This window comes from Schistocerca gregaria, chromosome 1 (genome assembly GCF_023897955.1).
Source record: "Schistocerca gregaria isolate iqSchGreg1 chromosome 1, iqSchGreg1.2, whole genome shotgun sequence".
NCBI classification, from domain to species: domain Eukaryota; kingdom Metazoa; phylum Arthropoda; class Insecta; order Orthoptera; family Acrididae; genus Schistocerca; species Schistocerca gregaria.
Genome location: NC_064920.1, coordinates 517612708 through 517627561, shown reverse-complemented (window position 1 = coordinate 517627561; position 14854 = coordinate 517612708). Strand labels below are relative to the sequence as shown.

Below are 14854 nucleotides of genomic sequence, written 5' to 3'. Positions count from 1 at the left end.
TATCAGGCAAGGTTTGGAAAGTAGAAATTTCTCTTTTAGTTACTGTTAGTTTTGCTGTGCAAAGTCCTCACCAATACTGATATATTTACTTTGCTGTTTTAGCAATCTGGTCATGCAGAGCTAGTATGAAAAGGAAATCATGTCACTAAAGGGGATATATTCCATGACTACAATGCTAATAGGCAGAATTTCTTTGAATCTGATTGGTGATTAAAAGGATTCTTCTAAAAGATAGCAAAACTCCCAGTCTTGTTTTTGTGCCAGTTGATGACACACACATTTGGTGTTTAATAACTTATTAACTTTCATATCAAATTATTTGCAATTACAACATTTTCAAACACACATAAGACACAAATAAATAAAACTTGGGCAACAGACTTATCAGTCACAGGACATCAATACTGTAGATACAGTGGGTAAATTCATCACTAGTACCAAATCTTAAACTAAATATACTAACAGTTCCACAACCTGACACACTGTGAGGGAGTGACAGCCTTTGTTTGTTTAGTGTTATATTGCACAGAGCAGTGATATTTCATTACGTTTTGTAATATTCTTTCATCAACTGTGTGCAGCTACATGCAGACAACCAATTATTTCTGGTTATTAGGTTTAAGTTTCATCTACTTCAGATAGAATAGCAGACAAGAATGTATAATGACTTCTTGTTATAAAGTTGTGTTGCTTGCTGAGCTACTTAGACAACCAGTGATGGCATATAATAGAGTGCGAACCTAAATATCTCTGGATTTTGTGCTGTTATTCCAAGCTAAAATTTAATATGTCCCACGTTTCATATTTATAGCTATTTTTAATTACATTAAAATTAATTACTTTCCTTCATCTAGTTGTAGTAGATTAAACCGTTAATTAAAAGTGCTTATTCCTCAGTCAAAATAGAGAGATATTGCCGGTTTAGCTCTGTAATCTTCACCATTCCTATTGTTTTCAGGTCAGTAATCATTATTTTAAATATTCATGAAGACAAATATGTGAAATAATATTTTTCATATATACTTTCAGAAACATTCACAACTCCAGGAATACACTATCTTCACAAACACTTCAAGCTGCTTTCTTTGTTAGCTCAGAGTACAAAATAATGCTACTTATTCAAAAACTTGAAGTGACGTATGACATGTATGTTGACTGCATCACAGCCAAATGAGAAATTGATTACAACCTTGATATTGAATCATTTATACATATTCATTTATTTTATAATCACCATGAGAGATTTGGTGCAGCTTGTGTCTTCTTGTGGTATACAGCAGTCACAGATGTTACCTGGTGACGTGAAATTCCTGTGCTGCTCAGACAGCAGTTGTCAGCTCTCAACCAATCTCTGTGTCACTCATGCAAACAAAGAAAATGCAAAACAAACTCTTTGTAGTTTTGTATTAAATAGTTACTGCTGTAAAAATCATTAACATTCATATATGACATATTATATAACATTCTTCACCATATATAGTGGAGGTGGAAAAATCCACAGTGGTGTAGTGCACATTCTGTATCACTACATTAGGAGTTTTTAATCGATACATATTGATTTTTTAATTAAACATTGTAATTACTCCCTGGCCAATAATTAATAACATAAAAGGTGGAGTCAGAAAATCAGGTAATACATTCCTAATATCAGCAAATACATTTTCAACAAATACTTTGTAAACTGCGGAGAGGAAATAATGTAAAAACATTGAAGGTGACTTCAGTTCTTATGAAAGGTAACAAATCTTAACATGGTATTTATAAACCAGTGTCACTAGTTTAGTAACTTCTCAATAAGATGAATCCCAAAAAGATTTCAGTTTACAGCAAGAATCTAGTTTTCAAGAGGATCTTAGTTTCCAAAGAGAGTTTAATTTCTATCAAGGACTTTAGCTGCAGGAAAGTTTTTATTTTCAGGGTGATGTTATTTAATAAGAGGATTTTAGTTCTGAATGAGACATTGGTTTTATTGTATTATGATTCTTTGTTACATGTAGAAGATAAGTTGGTTATATTACATTTCATTACTACTACTTCAGAAGGAAACAGTTCATAGGAAGAAATCTGTTTGCACCATTTGGTAGTGTTGATGAATGCAAGGGGGATAAAACAGATAAAAATCTTTAAAAATGAGGAAATAAATAGTGAACACAAAGCAGGAGACAGCTTTATATCCTGTTCAGGAAAAAATTTGCAATCCTCTCATACTGTGAAACACCATTTTCTGGAAAAACTGAAGATCATGTCAATTTTTGCTCACATTACTTGTAACTGGATTAGCACTGTCCCAAGTGTGAAAGCCTAATACAGCTTGTCTTATATGAGCAATAAATACTGTATAAAAAAACTGAGATAACGTTTTGGTCCAATATCGAAAGTTCCCATATAAACCACTGACCTCGTGAAGGTGGAATGGCAACAACTACATTTTATGTAGACATTCAGTGCTACTGTGTGGTTTAACAATTACTCCGGGTAAAATATTCCTGAGGTAAGAGGTATCCCCAATTTGGATCTCCGTGTGGGGGCTACTCAGAAGGATGTTGTGATTAGGGAAACAGAACCTGGCATTCAATGTTATATCCCTTAATTAGGTAGGTAGGTAGGTTAGGGACGTTAAAAGAAGACGAAGAAGAGTGTGTGTGTGTGAGAGAGGAGAGATTGTAGTTAGATGTAGTGGGAGATTGTGAAGTGCAGTGACAGGAAGATCAGAATTTCTTGTCAGGTCGTTTCAATGTTATCAACACAAAATTAAAAAGCGTTAATGCAGGGGTAGGCCTAATACTAAATAACAAAAAAGGAATATGAGTAAGCAACTATTAACAGCATAGTGAGCACATTATAGTAGCCACGATCGATACAAAGGCAACATCTACTGCAGTATGTGACAACTAGCTCTGCAGATGATGAAAGAGATTGAAATATATTATTATGAAATAAAAGAAACTATTCAGATATGGAGCTGTGCTCTACCAACCAACAGTTCTATAGTTTTGGTGTAGTACATAGATAGTGCAGTAAATGGTATGATACCTGATAATATTAGTAACACTGGTAGGGAGAGAAACATAAATACATATTTGAGAGAGGTACAAGGAGCTGGGATTTGTCTTGGTTTTTTTGTTTGTTTGTTTTGTACATAATTAGAACCACACATCAAAATGGGATTTTCACTCTGCAGCGAAGTGTGTGCTCATATGAAACTCCTTGGCAGATTAAAACTGTGTGCCGGACCGAGTCTCGGTCCAGCACACAGTTTTAAACTGCCAGGGAGTTTCAGAACCACACATCATTCAGTGTTAGTTCACTGCCTTTATAGGCTTACAAAATATAAATTGCATTTTAGAAGTTACAAAAATTAGCTGCTCCTGTAACCTCTGCACTTTTATCTAACCAAAATAATTACTTTTGATGCAAGTACAGTTTACATCCACAATCATAAAAAAATCAATATAATTATTGTTGTTACTTTGTACTCAGTACAACGTTCTTCATCATGATCAAAGACAAGAGTTTCCTGTTATAATTGACAAGTGCAAACGTTGTTTGGCAATAACAGAAATATGTTTCATATAAGCTCATCGAAGTACTGAAGCGATGTTTGATACATTTGTGTTTTGCATTTTTTTAAATTTCACCTTTTTTTTTAAAAAAATTCCATCTTTTTTGAGGAAATGATATTTTCTAGTGCTGTATGTTAAATCTGTAGTTTCTTTTAAATTTATACTATTATAGTATGATGGGCCCCCCATGAACCATGGACCTTGCCGTTGGTGGGGAGGCTTGCGTGCCTCAGCAATACAGATGGGCGTACCGTAGGTGCAACCACAACGGAGGGGTATCTGTTGAGAGGCCAGACAAACATGTGGTTCCTGAAGAGGGGCAGCAGCCTTTTCGGTAGTTGCAGGGGCAACAGTCTGTATGATTGACTGATCTGGCCTTGCAACATTAACCAAAACAGTCTTGCTGTGCTGGTACTGCGAACGGCTGAAAGCAAGGGGAAACTACAGCCGTAATTTTTCCCGAGGACATGCAGTTTTACTGTATGATTAAATGATGATGGCGTCCTCTTGGGTAAAATATTCCGGAGGTAAAATAGTCCCCCATTCGGATCTCCGGGCGGGGATTACTCAGGAGGACGTCGTTATCAGGAGAAAGAAAACTGGCGTTCTACGGATCGGAGCATGGAATGTCAGATCCCTTAATCAGGCAGGTAGGTTAGAAAATTTAAAAAGGGAAATGGATAGGTTAAAGTTAGATATAGTGGGAATTAGTGAAGTTCAGTGGCAAAAGGAACAAGACTTTTGGTCAGGTGAATACAGGGTTATAAATACAAAATCAAATAGGGGTAATGCAGGAGTAGGTTTAATAATGTATAAAAATATATGAGTGCGGGTAAGCTACTACAAACAGCATAGTGAATGTATTATAGTGGCCAAGATAGACACGAAGCCCATGCCTACTACAGTAGTACAAGTTTATATGCCAACTAGCTCTGCAGATAATGAAGAAATTGATGAAATGTATGATGAGATAAAAGAAATTATTCAGGTAGTGAAGGGAGACGAAAATTTAATAGTCATGGGTGACTGGAATAAGTCAGTAGGAAAAGAAAGAGAAGGAAACATAGTGGGTGAATATGGATTGGGGCTAACAAATGAAAGAGGAAGCCATCTGGTAGAATTTTGCACAGAGCATAACTTAATCATAGCTAACACTTGGTTCAAGAATCATAAAAGAAGGTTGCATACATGGAAGAATCCTGGAGATAATAAAAGGTATCAGTTAGATTATATAATGGTAAGGCAGATATTTAGGAATCAGGTTTTAAATTGTAGGACATTTCCAGGGGCAGATGTGGACTCTGACCACAATCTATTGGTTATGACCTGTAGATTAAAACTGAAGAAACTGCAAAAAGGTGGGAATTTAAGGACATGGGATCTGGATAAGCTGAAAGAACCAGAGGTTTTACAGAGTTTCAAGGAAAGCATAAGGGAACCATTGACAGGAATGGGGGAAAGAAACACAGTAGAAGAAGAATGGGTAGCTCTGAGGGATGAAGTAGTGAAGGCAGCAGAGGATAAAGTAGGTAAAAAGATGAGGGCTAGTACAACTCCTTGGGTAACAGAAGAAATATTGAATTTAATTGATGAAAGGAGAAAATATAAAAATGCAGTAAATGAAGCAGGCAAAAAGGAATACAAAGTCTCAAAAATGAGATCGACAGGAAGTGCAAAATGGCTAAGCACGGATGGCTAGAGGACAAATGTAAGGGTGTAGAAGCTTATCTCACTAGGGGTAAGATAGATACAGCCTACAGGAAAATTAAAGAGACCTTTGGAGAGAGGAGAACCACTTGTATGAATATCAAGAGCTCAGATGGCAATCCAGTTCAAACAAAGAAGGGAAGGCAGAAAGGTGGAAGGAGTATATAGAGGGTTTATACAAGGGCGATTTACTTGAGGACAATATTATGGAAATGGAAGAGGATGTAGATGAAGATGAAAGGGGAGATAAGATACTGTGTGAAGAGTTTGACAGAGCACTGAAAGACCTGAGTCGAAACAAGGCCCCAGGAGACAACATTCCATTAGAACTACTGACGGCCTTGGGAGAGCCAGTCATGACAAAACTCTACCAGCTGGTGAGCAAGATGTATGAGACAGGTGAAATACCCTCAGACTTCAAGAAGAATATAATAATTCCAATCCCAAAGAAAGCAGTTGCTGACAGATGTGAAAATTACCGAACTATCAGTTTAATAAGTCACAGCTGCAAAATAGTAACGCAAATTCTTTACAGACGAATGGAAAAACTGGTAGATGCAGATCTCGGGGAGGATCAGTTTGGATTCCGTAGAAATGTTGGAACACGTGAGGCTATACTGTCCCTACGACTTATCTGAGAAGAAAGGTTAAGGAAAGACAAACCTACGTTTCTAGCATTTGTAGACCTAGAGAAAGCTTTTGAAAATGTTGACTGGAATACTCTCTTTCAAATTCTAAAGGTGGCAGGGGTAAAATACAGGGAGCGAAAGGCTATTTACAATTTGTACAGAAACCAGATGGCAGTCATAAGAGTTGAGGGGCATGAAAGGGAAGCAGTGGTTGGGAAAGGAGTGAGACCAGGTTGTAGTCTCTTCCCGATGTTATTCAATCTGTATATTGAGCAAGCAGTAAAGGAAACAAAAGAAGAATTTGGAGTAGGTATTAAAATTCATGGAGAAGAAGTAAAAACTTTGAGGTTCGCCGATGACATTGTAATTCTGTCACAGACAGCAAAGGACCTGGAAGAGCAGTTGAACGGAATGGACAGTGTCTTGAAGGAGGATATAAGATGAACATCAACAAAAGCAAAATGAGGATAATGGAATGTAGTAAAATTAAATCGGGTGATGCTGAGGGAATTAGATTAGGAAATGAGACACTTAAAGTAGTGAAGTAGTTTTGCTATTTAGGAAGTAAAATAACTGATGATGGTCGAAGTAGAGAGGATATAAAATGTAGACTGGCAATGCCAAGGAAAGCATTTCTGAGGAAGAGAAATTTGTTAACATCGAGTATAGATTTATGTGTCAGGAAGTTGCTTCTGAAAGTATTTGTATGGAGTGTAGTCATGTATGGAAGTGAAAAATGGACGATAAATAGTTAGGACAAGAGGAGAATACAAGCTTTTGAAATGTGGAGCTACAGAAGAATGCTGAAGCTTAGATGGGTAGATCACATAACTAATGAGGAGCTATTGAATAGGATTGGGGAGAAGAGGAGTTTGTGGCACAACTTGACTAGAAGACGGGATCAGTTGGTAGGACATGTTCTGAGGCATCAAGGGATCACCAATTTAGCATTGGAGGGCAGTGTGGAGGGTAAAAATCGTAGAGGGAGACCAAGAGATGAATACACTAAGTAAGCAGATTCAGAAGGATGTAGGTTGCAGTAGGTACTGGGAGATGAAGAAGCTTGCACAGACAGAGTAGCATGGAGAGCTGCATCAAACCAGTCTCAGGACTGAAGACCACAACAACAACAGTATTATGGGGATGGGGGACAGTGAAGTGCTGCAGAGTGGGAGCTGGGCAAGGGAGGGGGGGGGGGGGGGGAGAGTAGCAGAATAGGGGTTAAATAGAGAGAAATAAATAAAAATAAACAACTGTAGGAGACTCAAATTATTAGTGTAAGATCAAAAGAAATATCTCTACAGATGATACTATTAAAATCATAGTGATCAACGGGCCACAATTTAGAGCAAAGTCCCAGAATTTGAAGCACTTCTAAAAAACAATGGGGTTCAATGACTAAAAGTGGACTTACTTTTATGCTTTTGCAGTTTGATAATTTTACAAAGTTGGGCAATAACAATCCAAACACACTGAGAGAAGCATGCCTGAACGTAAATGGAGATATAGCCAAACCTGCAGGTTGTGCAGTTGTACTTGTCCATGAATGGTACCTTTTCAATGTCCTAAATATGTTGCAGGTGTTAGCTGCTGCCAGAACAGTGTTCTGTGTATTTGCGAGTGTATTGTGACAGAGCTAAGTGAAATCAAATGTGAGCAAATTGTTGGTGCTTCCATAACAAAGGGAGAATAAGTATTTGGTTTTTCAAAAGACACCATTTCAGATGATCAGGTCATCCCACAGTTCAATGTTTGCTTCCCTGTGGTGATGCTGTGTTCCAAGATGACAGGGACCTTGTTCAGACAGCTTGCATCACCCAGCAGTAATTTTGTGAGAATGAGACTGAACTTTCACACCTCCCCTAACCACAACAGTCACCAGATCTCAATGTTTATTGAGCGTTTGTGGTCTACTTTGGAGAGAAGGGTGTGTGATTGGTATCCAACACCATCATCAATACCTGCACTTGCCACTGTTTTACAGGACGAATGGTATAGGATTCCCTTGAAGATTCTACAGGACCTGTGTATATCCATCCTATGAAAACTGGAAGTTGTGTTGAATGCTAGTGGGTTTTCTACACCATTAGGCATGGTAAAGTGTAACTTTTTTTGGTTTTCCATACTTTTGTCCACCCCCTGTAGCTGTGTGTTGTAAGTATGGACTATTGGGTATTGGACATGATGTATTTGTCACAGTAGACAAAAAACTCCAATCCACCAGATGATAATTGGAACTCCATTTGAAATGGTTTGGCAAGAATCAGTATCTAGGTTTGGAATAAAATTATAATTCTACATCTACATCTACATTTATACTCTGCAAGCCACCCAACAGTGTGTGGTGGAGGGCACTTTATGTGCCACTGTCATTACCTACCTTTACTGTGCCATTAGCGTATGGTTTGCGGGAAGAATGACTGCCGGAAAGCCTCCGTGTGTGCTCGAATCTCTCTAATTTTACACTCGTGATCTCCTGAGGTATAAGCAGGGGGAAGCAATATATTCGATACATCATCCAGAAACACACCCTCTCGAAACCTAGACAGCAAGCCACACTGCGATGCAGAATGCCTCTCTTGCGCAGAGTCTGCCACTTGAGTTTGCTAAACATCTCTGTAACGCTATAACACCTACCAAATAACCCTGTCATTCAATGCGCCGCTCTTCTTTGGATCTTCTCTTATCTCCTCTGTCAACCCGATCTGGTACGGATACCACACTGATGAGCAATACTCAAGTATAGGTCGAATGAGTGTTTTGTAAGCCACCTCCTTTGTTGATGGACTACATTTTCTAAGGACTCTCCCAATGAATCTCAGCCTGGCATCCGCCTTACCAACAATTAATTTTATATGATCATTCCACTTCAGATCATTCCATACACATACTCCCAGATATTTTGCAGAAGTAATTGCTACAAGTGTTAGTTCCACTATCATATAATCATACAATAAAGGATCCTTCTTTCTATGTATTTGCAAAACATTACATTTGTCTATGTTAAGTGTCAGTTGCCATTCTCTGCACCTAGCGCCTATCTGCGGCAGATCTTCCTGCATTTTGCTGCCATTTTCTAGTGCTGCAACTTCTCTGTATACTGCAGCATCATCCGCGAAAATCCGCATGGAACTTCTGACACTATCTACTAGGTCATTTATATATATTGTGAAAAGCAATGGTCACATAAAACTCGCCTATGGTACACCAGAGGTTACTTTAACGTCTGTAGACGTCTTTCCTTTGAGAATAACATGTTCTGTTTGCTAAAAACTCTTCAATCCAGCCACACAGCTGGTCTGATATTCCATAGGCTCTTATTTTGTTTATCAGGCAACAGTGCGGAACTGTATCGAATGCCTTCCAGAAGAAAAGGAAAATGGCATCTACCTGGGAGCCTGTATCTAATATTTTCTGGGTCTCATGAACAAATAAGCGAGTTGGGTATCACACGATCACTGTTTCTGGAATCCATATTGATTCCTACAGAGTAGATTCTGGGTTTCCAGAAATGACATGATTGTGTGTCACCTTCAGATGTAATGGATAACTTTGAGGAAACCACAGCTCTCTAGTACATATTGTATGTCTATGTACACCACTTTCTTTTATAATTTTTAAACAAACTGTTAGCAATGATTAAATTAAGCTCTGTACAAAATTCTTCTTTCATTCCTATCTCCTAGTCCATGTTCTCCTACAATTGTCTTCCTGTTCCTGCTACTGAATTACAGTAACACACCTCAACTAAATTTCCATCTGCTTTAACTATCTGAATAATTTTCTTCATCTCATCATATATTAATTCCCTCTCTCTGTTATCTACATGGCTGGTTGGCATATAAATTACTGAGGTGGGGGTGGCTTCATGCTTATCTGTGTTCCTTGTTTCAGAAGGAAAGTTGCTATTAACCTTAAAGCAGAGATGCTGAGTCACAGGTACAAAAAGACAACCACTATGTTAGCTGCCTGAGACTGCAGTCATGGGTGTGTGTTGCATTTGTGTGTGTGTGTGTGTGTGTGTGTGTGTGTGTGTGTGTGTGTGTGTGTGTGTGTGTGTGTTTGTGTGTGTGTGTGTCTATTGTCGATGGAGGCCAATTTTTATTGTAAGATTCTTTTTGTTGAGCCTATCCGCTATATGGTGAGTGGCAACTTTCCTTCTCATAATCTTGTTACATTCCAAAATATTTTAAGATGTGTGGTTACTGGTGAAGTAGTGAGTAGTGGTGTAATTCTTCCCAAGGCAGTAAATTGCCAAATGTGTCAAAGTAATAGTCACTATTTTGGGTTCTTCTTCCAATATACACCACCCAGTATGTCCCACAACCTCCTTCAACATCTTAACTTACAATTTCACACTCATTAGATTTTTACACAGTCCTGAGTAGTGTATTCCACATGAAAACTCCATGAAATAATGTGATAGAGAATTTTTGATGGATTTAAGCAAATTGATACTTGTAAGTGGTCTGTCAAGTAGTACAGCTAATAGCTTCTTCTTCTTCTTCTTCTTCCTTCCTCTCAACAAATGGACAGTCCAAGCCCTTTCCTGTGTTGTTTTCAGTAAAGTCCTTTCCATATAGCCACAGATTGCATGAAGGTATTATGTCTTTCGGCCTCTTTAAGCTGTTGCTGTGTGTCTTCTGCACTTTTCATTGTTCTAGTGATAGCTGCTACACCACTGGCTAAAGAACCAATCACTGAAAGCCCCACTAAGGCTGGAACATATGAGTGGAAGGATTCCACCTGATGTGCTTGTCACTACGGATCCTAGGCATTTTAATCAGTTTTCCTTTTGAGGCTCTTCTTAGCTGCTGCAGCTATGATAACAGAAATAATTTTTTTTTAAACAGACTGACATGCCATTTTTCCCCTTCTTATTCTTTGGTGGATGATGAGTTGCATTCATAACTTAACTGTAAGTTAGCCCCAAACCTAATTTAAATTTTGCACACACTGTTTTATATAACAAAAGTGTGGTGATACATTGACCAATACCACTATCCCTTCTTGATCATATTTCCTTAACTTGGTCAGTCAATATTCTGTCTGCAGGGTGAATCCTGGCAGATACTTATTTGCTGTGTACTGTGTACTCAGTGTACATCTGCACGCTTTATCTAAAAGACAGATTACCTTGTCACCACTCTCAACCCCCCCCCCCCCCCCCCTTTCTTTCTCTCTCACAAAATTATGAATTGTCCATTCAGTCATTGACAGGTCTGTTCTCCTACTGCAGAGTTATCAGTTGTCATACTGTACATTGGTTATAGAACATGAGTCAGATGGTAAGAATATATTACCATTGCAAGTAAATTTGATGAATTGTGAGAGCAGGCAGATGCCACACAGACCTATCACAGAAATGAAAACAACAAGTAAATGGGTGTGAACTATGTTACAACAAGGGAATTCAAGAGTCAAAACTTCCAAAATGGAATGCAAGACTCATAACATGTGACACTTGTGTAGAAAAAATAGGAGTTACGTATGTCTGCAGGTCCCTTTCTTACACCTTTCTGTTGCAAACGGATATTACTCTATAACACAGACACGTATCTGAAAACAGCGAATAGACACATCAGTGACTTGACGTATAGTAAACAAGTTTGTCAGAAAAAAAAGATGATATATATGAGGGAGATTGGAACACAGATCTTCCCCTTCACAGTCCAACACCGTGACCTGTTTTCATGCTAGGTCTGTCACCAATTTTAGATGGGCTGCCCACTGGGCCACCTTACCACTAAATCTGGGAGGGTTTATGAGAGTACTACCTCTGTTCATGGGTTTTGTATTACGCATATTATGCTGCTGAGCTGTTTAAGGTTTGCTAGCCTCGTTATATAGCAGATCATCGACATCCCCCCATCTGATGTGCAATGAAGCGGAGTCGAGCTACTTCACGAGAGCCTTTTTCCCCATGTCCTCTTATGACACATTCTATGGGTCTGGTTCACTGCTTCTATGCAATTCTTCTGCATAAAAACTACCAGCAGGTTCACTACCACTGCTATTCTATAATATGTAAGTTCTATGCCTCGCTTGTTGCACCTTGGAATCTGTAAATATATCTATTGACCAATTTGGGAGGCACAATTTCTCAAATGTTGTATTGTATATCTTGTGTTATGACATATGCACAAAATCAGTCTCTAAATTTCTGTTTGAATGGATCTACCATTTTAATATGACTGTACATGATAATTAGGAGCTCCTTAACACTTACATCAATACGTCTCATTTTTATTGTCTTGTGGATAGACCAGTCTTGGACCTCAACGATTTGTGCAAGGATATCAGTCCATTTATGAAAGTCATGAAGGTTAGAATACATCCTCATTTGCACTTTCATTGTCTGCTTCAAAAGCTACACAACACATGCTTTCATCTGGGAGAATGTCAAATAGTGAAGTATTCCAAACCCTCTCGTTATTGCCTTGAAATATCTGTATCAGGACTCACCACCTTGATCTGTTTGAAGATTATGAGGGATGGTGTTGGTTCCTGTCTGCAGCAGTTAATTAAATTCCTGTGCAACTTATTTCCTATTTTTTTTGCTTTCAAAGTTTGAGCTCAGGCAAATTTGGAGTATGTATCAACAACCATTAAAATTTATTTGAAACGTTTATTTTCCACAAATACTGCTTCATGCCTACAAGATTTGCTTGCCATAAGTCATCCAAATCTTGAATTATAACCTGCCTAGATGGTAATGTCTTGCACACCAGCTTATGGAGCTCCTGGAAAGCAACCTCCATAATTATACAGCGATATGTCTTTCTCTAAGCTCTGAAATTACTAAAAATGACTTCATCTGAATGTGCCATATCACCCTACTGCAGACATTCTGTGAGCGGCCATAATCATTCAATTTTTTCGATGAGGTGATCGTAATAATTATATTGGGAAGATCTGTTTTTAATTTTCTTATTCTAAATGCTGATAATGCCAGTGGCAGGTACACTACTGACGCAGGTTCAATAACATTTTTTTTTTAATTTCAAACTTTTTGCTCCTAATCTGTTGGCTTTTCTTATATGCTTCCATCATACATATTATTTGACCACAATTTTGTCTCTCTTTAGTGAACAGATGTGTGGTGTCATAGTTTTTAAGAATATTAAGATTCATAAACTAGATTTTCTTTCAGATTCTGTATCACCAAACCCTCCCCCCTGTGCCTCAGTGACGTAGATAGCCATACTGGAGGTGCAGCCACAATGGAAGGGTATCTGTTGAGAGGCCAGTCAAATGCGTAGTTCCTCAAGAGGGGCAGCAGCCTTTTCAGTAGTTACAGGGCAACAGTCTGAATGATTCACTGATCTGGCTTTGTAACATCAACCAAGGCAGCTTTGCTGTGCTGGTACTGCAAACAGTTGGAAGTAGTGGAAATTACGGCCCTAATTCTTCCTGAGGGCATGCAGCTCTACTGTATGGTTAATAGATAATGATATCCTCTTGGGTAAAATATTCCAGAGGTAAAATAGTCCCTCATTCAGATCTCTGGATGGGGACTACTCACGAGGCCGTCGTTATCAGGAGAAACAAAACTGGCGTTCTACGGATCGGAGTGTGGAATATCAGATTCCTTAATCAGGCAGGTAGGTTAGAAAATTTAAAAGGGAAATGGATAAGTTAAAGTTAGATATAGTGGGAAATAGTGAAGTTCAGTGGCAGGAGGAAGAGCACTTCTTGTCAGGTGAATACAGGGTTATAAATAGAAAATCAAATAGAGATAATGCACGAATAGGTTTAATATTGAGTAAAAAAAATATGAACATGGATAAGCTACTGTGAACAGCATAGTGAACATATTATTGTAGCCAAGATAGACATGAAGGCCACACACACCACAGTCGTACAAGTTTATATGCCAACTAGCTCCACATATGAGGAGGAAATTTATGTTGAGGTAAAAGAAATTATTAATATGGTTTAGGAAGCCAAAAATTTAATAGTCAATGGGAACTGGAGTTCTAATAGTAGGAAAAGGAAGTGAAGGAAAAGTACTAGAGGAATATGGACTGTGCGAAAGGAATGAAAGAGAAAGCTGCCTGGTAGAATTTTGCACAGAGCTTAATTTAATCATAGCTAACACTTGGTTTAAGAATTAGGACTGAAGATTGTTTACATGGAAGATACCTGGAGACACCGGAATGTTTCAGATTGATTATATAATGGTTAGACAGATATTTAGAAACCAAGTTGTAAATTGTAAGACATTTCCAGGGGCAGATGTGGAATCTGACCACAATTTATCAGTTATGAACTGCAGATTAAAACTGAAGAAACTGCAAAAAGGCATGAATTTATGGAGATGGTACCTGGATAAATCTGGAAGAACCAGAAGTTGCAGAGGGTTTCAGAGGGAGTATTAAGGAACAATTGACAAGAACAGGGGAAAGGAATACAATAGATAAAGAGATGAACTAGTGAACACAGCAGGGGATCAAGTAGGTAAAAAGATGAGGGCTGATAGAAATCCTTGGGTAACACAAGAGGTATTGAATTTAATTGTGGAAGGAGAAAATATAAAAATGCAAAAGCAGGAAAAAGGGAATACAAACATCTCAAAAAATGAGATCGACAGGAAGTGCTAAATGGCTAAGCAGGAATGGCAAGAGGACAAGTGTAAGGATGGAGAAGCATATATCACTAGGGGTAAGATAGATACTGCCTACAGGAAAAATAAAGAGACCTTTGGAGAAAAGAGAAACACCTGAATGAACATCAAGAGCTCAAATGGGAAACCAGTCCTAAGCAAAGAAGGGAAAGCAGAAGGGTGGAAGGAGTATAGGGAGGGGCTATACACGGGAGATGTACTTACAAGCAGTGTTATGGAAATGGAAGAGGACGTTGATGGAAATGAGAAGGGAGATGTGCTACTGCATGAAGAATTTGCACTGGAAGACTTAAGTCAAAACAAGGCCCCGGGAGTAGACAACATTCTGT

At 38.3% G+C, this 14854-nt stretch overlaps 1 protein-coding gene across 1 annotated transcript in view; it reads left to right on the top strand.

Moving 5' to 3' along the window:
- The window catches only part of LOC126354583 (syntaxin-like), an 81719-nt gene that overhangs the window by 507 nt on the left and 66358 nt on the right, over nucleotides 1–14854 (top strand). The window lies entirely within an intron of this gene.